Source organism: Amblyraja radiata, chromosome 25 (assembly GCF_010909765.2).
Source record: "Amblyraja radiata isolate CabotCenter1 chromosome 25, sAmbRad1.1.pri, whole genome shotgun sequence".
Classification (NCBI taxonomy): domain Eukaryota; kingdom Metazoa; phylum Chordata; class Chondrichthyes; order Rajiformes; family Rajidae; genus Amblyraja; species Amblyraja radiata.
Window position 1 is genome coordinate 31,874,464 of NC_045980.1, and position 12,851 is coordinate 31,887,314.

General features: G+C 41.5%; 1 protein-coding gene across 2 annotated transcripts in view; it reads right to left on the reverse strand.

Moving 5' to 3' along the window:
* The window catches only part of coro1c (coronin 1C), a 119,803-nt gene that overhangs the window by 94,289 nt on the left and 12,663 nt on the right, over window positions 1–12,851 (reverse strand). The window contains exon 1 of one of the 2 annotated variants that reach the window (XM_033043745.1): window positions 6,569–6,703. The exons of the other annotated variant lie outside the window; for it this stretch is intronic. The gene's annotated coding sequence lies outside the window, so the exon portion shown is untranslated. Of the gene's footprint in view, window positions 1–6,568; window positions 6,704–12,851 lie in introns of those variants that run through there. 2 annotated transcript variants of the gene reach the window in all.

Here is a 12,851-nt window from a genome sequence, read left to right on the forward strand (position 1 = left end):
GCAGGATAGTGCTAGTTTACAGGGTGATCGCTGGTCGGTGTGGATTCGGAGGGCCGAAGGGCCTGTTTCTGCGCTGCAACTCTAAAGTCTAAAAGTCACATTTCACTAATCTCATTTTAGATCACGAACTTTCCCGGGCAGTTTCTTATAAACTGAACCTGATATTAAAAAGCAGTTTAACATATCTACGATTCTGCAGGCAGTCATGTCAATGTTATGATTCTGCAGCAGATACACTCCTGCCTTTGACAACAATGCAATGACGTAAATAGTGTTATAAATGCCAAAAAACATTAAAATCAAGCTCGGTACTGAAGCCCTATTCTTGTCACAATACTTGCTCCAAATACTGAATTCCAATGCAGTCTTAACTCGCTGCAGGCAAGACAAGTCATTCATTCAGCTGAAAATGGAATACTAATCCAATTCTATTAGACTTCTTTGAAGAGTGGAAGGAGAGGATCAATGCCAACAATCTTTAATCTCTCACACTGGCAGTGTGCTATATATTCATTGAAAACAAAATGCCTCAGTTCTTCATTCTCCAACCAGCCAAGGGCAAGATACTGGCAGTATTCACAATCTACAGAAACAAAACGTTGCTTGGGTGACCCATAAAGCCCATAGCTGGTCGCTTTTTGAACATCTATAATCATGACCCTGAGTTTCTTCTGGTCGCTTGCCAATTCAATTCTTTGTCTTAGTCTGTCCTGACTCCTACACAGTTCCACTTATAAATGACTAAATCTTTTAACTTCATCCAGTGCAGATACTAGGTCACCAACCAGAAAAGTTCATTCTGTACTTCTGTTCATTGATGTCGCTTAAATCTTCCGGATATTTACAGCTGTTTCTGTTTACATGGAAAAATGTCATACTCTGGGATTTGGACATTTTTTAAGCTTGCTATATTTGAATCGCCAAAAAAAGTTTCATTAATTGTAATTGAACTTTTCTATTCAATAGTGCTTCCAGAACACAGACAAATCCAATATTCCCATATTATGGGGAACTAGGAAATGGCAGATGAGTTGAACAGGTACTTTGGATCCGTCTTCACGAAGGAGGACACAAACAATCTTCCTGATATAGTAGTGGCCAGAGGATCTGGGGTGACGGAGGAACTGAAGGAAATCCACATTAGGCAGGAAATGGTGTTGGGTAGACTGATGGGACTGAAGGCTGGTAAATCTCCAGGGCCTGATGGTCTGCATCCCAGGTTACTTAAGGAAGTGGCTCTAGAAATCGTGGATGCATTGGTGATAATTTTGCAATGTTCTCTAGACTCAGGATCAGTTCCTGTGGATTTGAGGGTAGCTAATGTTATCCCACTTTTTAAGAAAGGCGGGTGAGAGAAAACAGGAAATTATAGACCAGTTAGCCTGACATCGGTGGTGGGGAAGATGCTGGAGTCAATTATAAAAGATGAAATAGCCGCACATTTGGATAGCATTAAAAGGATCGGTCCGAATCAGCATGGATTTACGAAGGGGAAATCATGCTTTACTAATCTTCTGGAATTTTTTGAGGATGAACAAGGGAGAGCCAGTGGATGTAGTGTACCTGGACTTTCAGAAAACATTTGATAAGGTCCCACATAGGAGATTAGTGGGCAAAATTAGGGCACATGGTATTGGGGGTAGAATGCTGACATAGATAGAAAATTGGTTGGCAGACAGGAAACAAAGAGTAGGGATTAACGGGTCCCTTTAAGAATGGCAGGCAGTGAGTAGTGGGGTACCACAAGGCTCGGTGCTGGGACCGCTGCTATTTACAATATACATCAATGATTTGGATGAAGGGATTCAAAGTAACATTAGCAAATTTGCAGATGACACAAAGCTGGGGGGCAGTGTGAACTGTGAGGAGGATGCTATGAGAATGCAGGGTGACTTGGACAGGTTGGGGGAGTGGGAGATGCATGGCAGATGAAGTTTAATGTGGATAAATGTGAGGTTATCCACTTTGGTATCAAAAATAGGAAGGCAGATTACTATCTAAATGGCGAAGTACGACGGGATCTGGGGGTCCTTGTTCATCAGTCTATGAAAGTAAGCATGCAGGTACAGCAGGCAGTGAAGAAAGCGAATGGCTTGTTGGCCTTTATAACAAGAGGAGTCGAGTATAGGGTCAAAGAGGTCCTTCTGCAGTTGTACAGGGCACTAGTGAGACCACACCTGGAGTATTGTGTGCAGTTTTGGTCTCCTAATTTGAGGAAGGACATTCTTGCTATTGAGGGAGTGCAGCGCAGGTTTACAAGGTTAATTCCCGGGATGGCGACTGTCATATGCTGAGAGAATGGAGCGGCTGGGCTTGTACACTCTGGAGTTTAGAAGGTTGAGAGGGGATTCCTATTGAAACATATAAGATTGTTAAGGGTTTGGACACGCTAGAGGCAGGAAACATGTTCCCGATGTTGGGGAAGTCCAGAACCAGGGGCCACAATTTAAGAATAAGGGGTAAGCCATTTAGAACGGAGACAAGGAAACACTTTTTCTCACAGGGACTTGTGAGTCTGTGGAATTCTCTGCCTCAGAGGGCGGTGGAGGCCGGTTCCCTGGATACTTTCAAGAGAGAGCTAGATAGGGCTCTTAAAGATAGCGGAGTCAGGTGATATGGGGAGAAGGCAGGAATGGGTTACTGCTCGAAGGGCCGAACGGCCTACTCCTGCATCTATTGTCTATTATCAACTGGAAAGGCTACAAACTTCAATTTCTTTTTGCTCTCTATTTAAAGATTGCTTAAAATCATATTTGATTAAAATGAAATCCTCCGATTTACAAAGTGACAAACCAAAAATTTGTCCTCTCTAGCAGAAATAAAAGACCTAGTAAAAGCAGCACAAGGGATCTTTCACTATTCCTTAATCAACAACTGAAGCAGACAATCTGCTGGCTAGATCATTCCCACGAGAGATTTGTGTGAATTAACTGCCAAATTTCTTATATTATTACAGTGGTATCTACACTTCAGAAATACTTTCATTAATTGTAAAGCACTTGGGACTATTGAGGTCATGAAATATACCGCAAGTCATTAAAATAAGCTAACTATCCACCTTCTTCCATATTTACTTCAACTGATCTGCTAATGTCCTTACATCACTAAAAAACTCTGTTAACAGTCAAGGCCTGGATTTGGAAACTAAACAAAGCGCCCTTTTCACTTTGCCAAGGTGCCAGTTTAAGAATAAGAGGTAAGCCATTTAGAACGGAGATGAGGAAACACTTTTTCACACACAGTTGTGAGCCTGTGGAATTATCTGCCTCAGAGGGCGGTGGAAGCCAGTTCTCTGGAAACTTTCAAGAGGGAGCTAGATAGGGCTCTTGAAGATAGCGGAGTCAGGGGTTATGGGGAGAAGGCAGGAACGGGGTACTGATTGTGGATGATCAGCCATGATCACATTGAATGGCGGTGCTGGATTGAAGGGCCGTATGGTTTACTCCTGCACCTAATGTCTACTCTATTGTCTATCCTAATTGCTGATGAAAATAAGGTGTTGAGTTAGCAAAGCCATTCTGCAGCAGGACTAATTATATTGTCAATGACCAAAGAAAACTTGGTAGAGCTCAGTGTCTCCACAGATTGGGGTGCATTATAATTCTTTAACATACCATCATAATTATTTAACATGCTACATAATAATCTACAATTGCAGCATACTGAAATAGCATTTTTTTTTTTTAAATCAAAGAGGGCAAATATTTAAATTAAAACTTTTGAATTGGATTGTTATTGAAATATTAATCACTTGGCTTTCAAATAATAGCAACTGCTAACCGTTCTTTAACTAGCTTTTGTCCAAAAGTGCAATGTATTCATCAAGCAGACTGTGGTAAAATAAAATTGCTTGAAGCAAAATTCAGTCATCACGAGTTATAAATCATTCTCACAGTGAAAAGGGACATTCACAGCCTTTCATTTAATTAAGATATTTTGTCATTTCTGGACATTATACCAACAATGGGACTCATTCTAGCATCCTATGACTCAGTTGCACTTAACCAGTAAATTAAAGCCACTTTTTAAAATGGATGACAATAAAAGGCAATTCTTATGCTAATATGGAACAGTTTATGTCATTGTAACTGCAGAGAGCTTCATGCTTTTCAGCTCTGTAGACCCAGTACTCTTCCTCTTTATAAAAGGGAAGATCCACTGGACACACTGGGCATTCTCAACAGTCAAAAACTATAGACACATTATGCAAAGAAAAAGCCAAAGACAGCATTCATAACTGAAAATAAATGAAATGTTTGTAACTTTTGAAACTTGGATGATCAATTCATTAATCTTTAAAACTTTGGTCAGATTTAGATTAGATTTTATGGAATGTAAATTTAGTTCAGAACAAATACAATCAATATAGTGCAGAAATCAAATCAGAGGCTCTTCTTACATATCAATTAGTAAGAACAGTGCTTGACATGGAACACGGTGATGCAAGCCAACATTTGTCCTAGTTTATGTTGAATTAGCAGATCTCAGACAGGGAAGCATTCAAAAGCTCAATGTGTGGAAGTATTTGGCATCACTTTACTTTGCCATGAAACATTCAGATAGTTGGAGATTGTATTATGGTGACAACAGGTGGCCTGCAAATGTAACACCCAAAGAATGAACTACACAGCACTAAATCAGACTTGCAAAGCTTCAAGCCACTCAATATTGGCGGCGGTGGAGACCGGACAGACAGGGTTATTTCTCTGAATTGTCATCAAACAACTACTGTAGTAACTATACTCAGATAGTGCATGGGACCAACATTAAATTATCAATACATCAGCTGATATTCATCACTGAATCCTGCAGAAAGAATTCAAATTATAATAACATTTTATGTGACATTACAAAAAGGAAAGCCAGCAGACCAGAACATTAAGGAAACAGAGGCAGTTTTTCCAGAGGGTTTGGCATCAAAAGATATAAAGGCAATGGATTTAGGAAGATAATTCATAATGTTGGGGTGAGGGGTCTACTAACTTAAACAACACTACACTGGAGGTGGATGATGAGAACAAGCAAACACCACACAGACAGCACCAATGGTCAGGATCAAGCCAGGATGTCTGGCACCGAGAGACAGCAGTTCTACCAGCTGCGGCACTGTGCTGCCCTATCAGCAAAATAAATACTTTAACAACATTTACACTAAGACTATTGAATCACTTAATATTAATTAAATTAAGCCTGATGAGGGAATCTCATCCCGAAATGTAATTTTCTCCAGATTCTTCCTGACCTAATGAGTTACTCCTGCACTTTGCATCCTTTTACGTTGTAATACTAATTCAATCAGCTTTCAAGTTCAACAACTCCTGAATATAATTTCCATACTAACTCTAGCATACTTTGAGATAAATACTGTTACATCAAATGGCCAGATATTAGTTTAAAATAGTGTTAGATTTTTAACATGCATTTAAGTTAAAAAAAACAAACATATGGGTAGTACCTGTACTGATAATGGATTCAAAGATGAAGGACCACTGCATACTGGCACTACTTGTTCCCCCCTAAAAAGCTATCGGAGGTAGTCAAAACGTTATAACCTTCAACATTGTGTGAAGCTTCACAGTATCTCCGTTTACGTGACAAAATTCACCAAACATTTCTATATCTTCCCTAGACTCGAGATTTCCCCCTACCAATCATATCTATATATATGATGCAAGTTATTCAAAAAAGCCACAGAAGCATAATACAAAAAAGAAAATCACACCCAATCAGATCCAAAACCACGAATCAATGGCTAAATATACAAAATACACTGCAAAAACAACAAATTCAAGTTATTAGAAGAGATTCTCATGAAATTTGCTCTTCGGCAAAACAACCCGATTCATACCAAAACGGGATCATTTATTCAAGTGTTCTTTATGCACCATACGCGGAATTTAGATCGCCTGACGCAGTAACTACTTTGATGTTAGTTTTTGACAAGATTATTTGGGTGTGATCGGGAGAGGCCGATTTAGATGTATGTGTACTCCGTCAGTTCATTACGAGTTGGCATCGAAACAAATGTTCCCATCTCAGTTACGTTCGCTCGTAGGTTTTCGTTTTCAATTCCTCCACATCTACCTGCTCCTCATCAAAATCGCTGCCAATAGCAACTGGAAAGCCTGAAACCCTTTAACCATTGAACTGCCAAAAAAGGCACGGATAGAAGAGAAAAGGCGACAGATAGGGACCCCGAGATGGCACGCTGAGGGTTAATTGCTCTGGAAGAGGCTCATTCATTCCCATCGATGCTCCTGCATCGCTCTCGTGGTCCCTACAGCAACTCTGCCAACTGCGAGGCGTCAACGTGTAGGAAGGAACTGCAGGTGCTGGATTTCCACGGGAGATAGACACAGAAATGCTGGAGTATCTCAGCGGGACAGACAGCATCGCAGAGATGTCCCACTGAGTTACTCCAGCATGTCGTGTCTATGTAAGGCGCCAACGCCAGATACCACAAATTAAAAATGACAACATCGACACGAATAACGAACCCCGGCGTCAGGTGTGTGGGGGGGTGGGGGTGCTCCTCGTCTCGTTAACCCAAGCTGCCCGTCTCACTTACTTCGAGTTTGGGCCCTTTTTCCCTTCCTTTTTCTCTCTCTTTCTTCCTCTGTCTCGCGCTGTCGCCAGCTCCGACCACTTCGCTCCTCACTCGCACCGACCGGAAGCAACGCCCGACTGCCAGTGCGCCTGCGCGCCCTCCGCTCTCCCCCTCCGCCCCCCAACCCCATCCCGCCCTCGCCGCGGCCGGCCAATCGGAGCGCTCCCTCCCGAGATGTCCGGCGCTCCTAATATGGAAGCGCTTTGACCGTTGGAGCCGAGCGTCGACTGACTGACGCGAGACGAGGATGATCGCGGTCGCGTGGACGTCGAGCGCATATGCCCGGCTTCAAAAAGCACTCCTCGTCCACAACGAACAGCACCGAGTGTTGAGAAGACCTTCGGTACGATTTACACCGTTTACATTTTACATTTTGCTGAGGTAGAGGCGTGGGGAACTCGCCTGATGATGGACGGGTGGGTGCCTCGACCAAAAGCATAGAAAATAGGTGCAGGAGTAGGCCATTCGGCCCTTCGAGCCTGCACTGCCATTCAATATGATCATGGCTGATCATCCAACTCAGTATCCCATCCCTGCCTTCTCTCCATACCCCCTGATCCCTTTAACCACAAGGGCCACATCTAACTCCCTCTTAAATATAGCCAATGAACTGGCCTCAACTACCTTCTGTGGCAGAGAATTCCACAGATTCACCACTCTCTGTGTGAAAAATGTTTTCCTCATCTCGGTCCTAAAAGATTTCCCCCTTATCCTTAAACTGTGACCCCTTGTTCTGGACTTCCCCAACATCGGGAACAATCTTAATAATAATAATAATGGATGGGATTTATATAGCGCCTTTCTACTGCATCTAGCCTGTACAACCCCTTAAGAATGTTGTAAGTTTCTATAAGATCCCCCCTCAATCTTCTAAATTCTAGCAACTACAAACCAAGTCTATCCAGTCTTTCTTCATATGAAAGTCCTGCCATCCCAGGTATCAGTCTGGTGAACCTTCTCTGTACTCCCTCTATGGCAAGAATGTCTTTCCTCAGATTAGGAGACCACAACGAACGGCACCGAGTGTTGAGAAGACCTTCGGTACGATTTACACCGTTTACATTTTAAATTTTGCTGAGGTAGAGGCGTGGGGAACTCGCCTGATGATGGACGGGTGGGTGCCTCAACCAAAAGCAAAGCTTCTCTGCAGCTTCTGGTGTCTCCAAAATACGGCAGCTGTTGGACGTCCGAAATGAAATCAGAAATGCAACAACAAAAAAACACACACAATATTCATAAGGTCATAAGTGGTCGGAATAGAATTAGGCCATTCGGACCCTAAAGTCTACAACCCGCCATTCAATCATGGATGATCTATCTCTCCCTCCAAACCCCATTCTCCTGCCTTCACCCTATAAACCAAAGATTATAGAGCAGAGCTCTATTATATTATATTATAACTCCTCTAGTATCTATGCTATAAGCTGTTTGTGTGGAGAAAAGAAATGACTGGGCAGATTGGTGAGGAATATATGTACACTGCAGATGGCTCGATTGTAATCATGTATTGTCATTCCGATGACTGGTTAGCAGGTTACATGACAGAGCAGACTCAATGGGACAAATGGCCTGATTCTGCTCCAATGCCTTATGGGATTTTGTTATATATTCTTTAAAGTTCTTTTAAAGCAGTCTAGCTACAGAATCAAAGTAAAGTAACAGTAAGATGCGCTGAAAATCATAGTCAAGTGAATGTCACTTGAACAGTGATTGAAACACTATGTAAATCGAACATCACATTTACGCATCCATCTGTATTAGTCTCGCCCACATTCTCCAAGATGTTGTCTAACCCGAGGAGTTACTCCAGCACTTTGTGTCCTTTTTTATAGTAAACCAGCATCAGCAATTCTTTGTTTTCTCATGAAATGTTTACTGAGTCCCACTTCAATTAATTGATAGTGTCCATTAGGTTCCGGGCGCCTTTTCCGTCTCCCACTCCCCTAGCATATTCAACTGAACACTTATGTTCTCATCTGAAGATCATTCCAAGGGCACAGAACACCACACCTACTGACTCCCACGGTTATCTGGACTACACTTCCTCCCACCCTGCCTCTTGCCTCTATCCAGGGACCCCAGCAGTGTTTCCGACGGAGGTTTATGTGCACCTCCTCTAACCACATCTATTGCATCCGGTCTTTCCAGTGTGGCAATACAAGTGCAGACTCACTGACCATCTTTCTTGGAATTATATTCCAGCCCTTTAGAAGAAGCAGGAAGAACTTAACCCAAACATCATTTGATAAATGTTAGTCAACCTTGGAGGAAACATACCAGCCAATTTGCACACTACAAGCTCTTGCAAACATCAGTGCAACAATGACAAGATAAATTTATTAATATTAGCTGGGGAATAAGTGTTGGCCCAGGTACTGGAGATGACTTCATTGTGGGATCTTTCACAGAGTCTCAGTATGCTTGTGCACTCTATCTACGGAGTTGAATTTGAAATCATTGTCAAATGCTTCAGAGAAGTTAATTACCGGTATATTTTTCTCCTTAAAGCCAAAACACATCCTGCACATTTAAAAAGTCTTAGTTCTGAACATTAATGTAGATTGTATCAAACAGCACAAACTACTAAATACTATAGGCTATTAAAGATCATTAAGTAGCAGTGGCGGCAAAATAGATCAAAATTTACACAGCAATCGTCCTGAAGAATACAAAATGGTGGAGTAACTCAGCATCTTTGGAGAACATATGTAGGAAGAAACTGCAGATGCTGATTTAAACTGAAGATAGACACAAAATGCTGGAGTAACTCAGCGGGACAGGCAGCATCTCTGGATAGAAGGAATGGGTGATGATTCTTCAGTCTGAAGAAGGGTCTCGAACCGAAACGCCACCCATTCCTTTTTTCCAGAAATCCTTTCTGTATCGCTGAATTACTCTAGCATTTTGTGTCTATCTCTGGAGGACAATTTGGGTTGGGACCTTCTTCGGACTCTGCATTCCAGCATCTGCAGTTCCTTGTGTCTTGCAGAATGTGTATTTGTTGAAGAGTTTCATTTTGAGTTATCCTTTAAAGATGCAGAGAAAAATTTGAGGGATTTATAAAGGGTTCGGGTGCATGATGGTTTAAATCTTTGCAAACTATGAAACATGGGTAAAAATGGAATGGGATGGTAGTCTGGCTTTCAGGATTAGATGAAATTAATTGGTAAAGGTAGGCAAATCCCAGGAAGGGTTTTAAATTCGGACAGATGTTTACTTGAATGCAATGGCAGAATTGGAGCCTTCAAGAATAAGAAAAAGGAGACAGAAGAGACGACAGAAGTTGGAATCTGGAACAACAAAAAATCTGCTGGTGGAACTCAGCATATGGACTAGCATCTGTGAAGGGAAATGGACTGTTAACATTTTAGATTAGGAACCTTTCATCTGGACTGTAGGAGAAGTGGGAAAATAGCCAGTACATGGAGGTGAGTTGGGGGAGGAAGGACTCGCAAGCGATAGGAGGATGTCAGTGAGGGGGGATTGATTGGCAGATAAAGTCGGGTGGAAGAAGAAAGAAGGAAGCCTATGAGATTGTCGTGACTATCTTGTTGATTTGTAGAAAGTGGGAGGAATCATGAGAAGTTGTTCAAGGTAAGTACAAGTTTCAGGAGGAGGAAAATGTGTTAGTCGAAGAGAACTTGATAAATCTATGTTCCAGATAGTAGCTGAGGGCCCTAAGGACTTCTTGACAAAGAAATAGGCATGAAGGCAGAGGCGACGGAAGAAGAGCTCAACATCACGGTGGACCCGGAACTAATTGAGGAGCGGGCTTAGGGGTACAACGGTGAGGGCTCTGCTGAGGACAGACCGCTCAACATCAGAGAGCGAAAAGTCAGAGGGGATGGTGTGGAAAAGGGAAGAGTTTGTGGCACAATAAATGATTTAAAATGGAACTCAGGAGATCTTCCATGAGAGCATTGCAGAATTTATGCCTGGGGAAATGGAGCAATAGATCAAAGTTTCCATGAGAACTTGTGGAAAATATATCCAGCGGTCATGGGTGTTTAAGGTTGGACAGGAGTTATCTTGTTTTTTTCCACATGCCTGGTAACAAATATTAAAGCTTTCACTTTGCAGAAAAAAAATACTTTCTCCATATCCGTTAACCAAGTGCACTTAAAGTGGAAGTGTTCTAGACTATTAGCATATAGTTCCAGCACTATTTATCACTCACATATGCTTATTAAACCATCCAAAATAAATAAGCAAATTTTACAGTCAGTCTTGTGAAATCCTACCCAAGTAAAATGAATGCCTGTACATTATAAATTATATTATAAAATACATTATAAATTATACATTATAAATGAAAGCTGAGCTAAATACTGATAATCAAATTTTAACAGGAGTGAAATTTAATTTCAGAACACAAAGCAAAGACATTTGATTGGCAATAGGACAAAGTATTTCCCGAAGAATTCCATAGGATTGGAATTCATTGCAGCATGTGGAACGGTAGGCTGCGGCTATTGATGTAATCATGGGAAACAGCAATTAGTGGATCAATGTTGTTAAGCTTTCAGAAATGTAGTCAGGTTCTGCCAGTAAAATGTAACAGTTTCCAGAGATACATCAATGAGTAAGGACGTGTTGGAAAGTTGCAAATGATCTTGTTCCCAGAAATACCAATTGCTGGCATTCTATTGCTGCAGCGTCACTGAATCACCATCGTAGTTTTAATCTTTAATTCTATTGAAAATTGTAGGTGTAACAATTCCATATGTCAGTCACTAAATGTAGCATTTAATTGAGTTTGAAAGTCCCATATTAAACCCTTGCATATGCTTAAATGCAGATGCTTGGCTGCTCTAGGCTTGACTGTAATGTTGAATTACACTGATGATGTTCATCATTATTCAATTCATGTGATACTAGCAAATGACTGAGAGCAAAACATACAGCCAAAGCTACAGGACGTGATAACATCCCAACTCCTGAACAACTGTACCTCTAGCCAAGCTGTTTGAGTATAGTTATAACAGTGGCATTTACCCAGTGAAGCAGGAAATTCCATGTTTCACATAAAAAGCAGGACAAATGTAGTCCAATATTGCCAAATCTATCTTCAACAAAGTGAAGGAAGTCATCTTTGACAATGTTATTAAGTGGCACTTGCTAGTCAATAACCTTCCTACTGATGCCTAGTTTTGGTTTTGCCAACGCGCTCAGCTCATGAGTTCATCACAACCTTGGTCCAAACATGGAAAGTGAAATTTGCAGGAAAGGTAAGAGTAACTGCCCTTGACATCAAAGCAGAATTTGACCTTGAGTGCCATCAAGGCACTTTGGCAAAACTGAAGAAGAACATTGCAATGACTGGAATCGTACCTCGCACAATGGAAGATGGTTGTGATCCCAGGACATCACTACTTCAATTCGTCACAATAGTGTCCTAGGACCAGTCATCTTTGCCTGCATTCTTACAATGTTAGGTCAGAAGTGGGAATGTTGTTCACAACTCATCAGCAAAAGAAGCAGCCAAAGCCTGCACATGGCAACACCCAGGCAAAGTTGGGCATGGACTGATATGTGGCAAGTAACTTTCATGTCATAATAGTGCTGGATGATAACTATCTCCTGCTGATTGGGGCGTGCACTCTATCATTTTTCCTGAAGTCAATAACTAATCTTTCATCTTGCTGACAGTGAGGGAGAAGTTAATGTCCTGACACCATGTCACTAAGTTCTCAATCTCCTTCCTGTACTCCGTCTTGTGATTCTTTGTGATTCGGCCCACCACAGTGGTGTTATCTGCAAACTTGTAAATGGAGCTAGAACCGAATTTGGCCGTACAGTCGTGAGTGTATAGGGTTTCTGTGCTGCTTTACTCTATTGCCTTGTGACAGCTCATCGCCATGGTCTCAAGGGCAATAAATATTGGTCTTGCTGGAAACACCCAAATCCTGAAAATAGTTTTAAATGAAAAAGTCCAATTGAATGAGCCATAAGATGATTGGCATTGCATGTGGAACCCCACCTTGTGTGAATCAGTGTTTTTTACTGCAAGGTGGTATCAATGAGACACATTTTAGTGCTTGACAGCCTTTAATCTGTTCAACTACATCCACCCAACCTCTTATCATGAAATTCTCGTGTTCATCCGGTTAATGACGTATGTGATCTTGCATCTTAGTGCCCTTTGAAGCACACATCATGCATGTTGTAATAACTTGCACCTGCGTAACTTTCATTATGCTTTGAAGGCATCTAATTACATACAATACACGCTGCACCACACAAT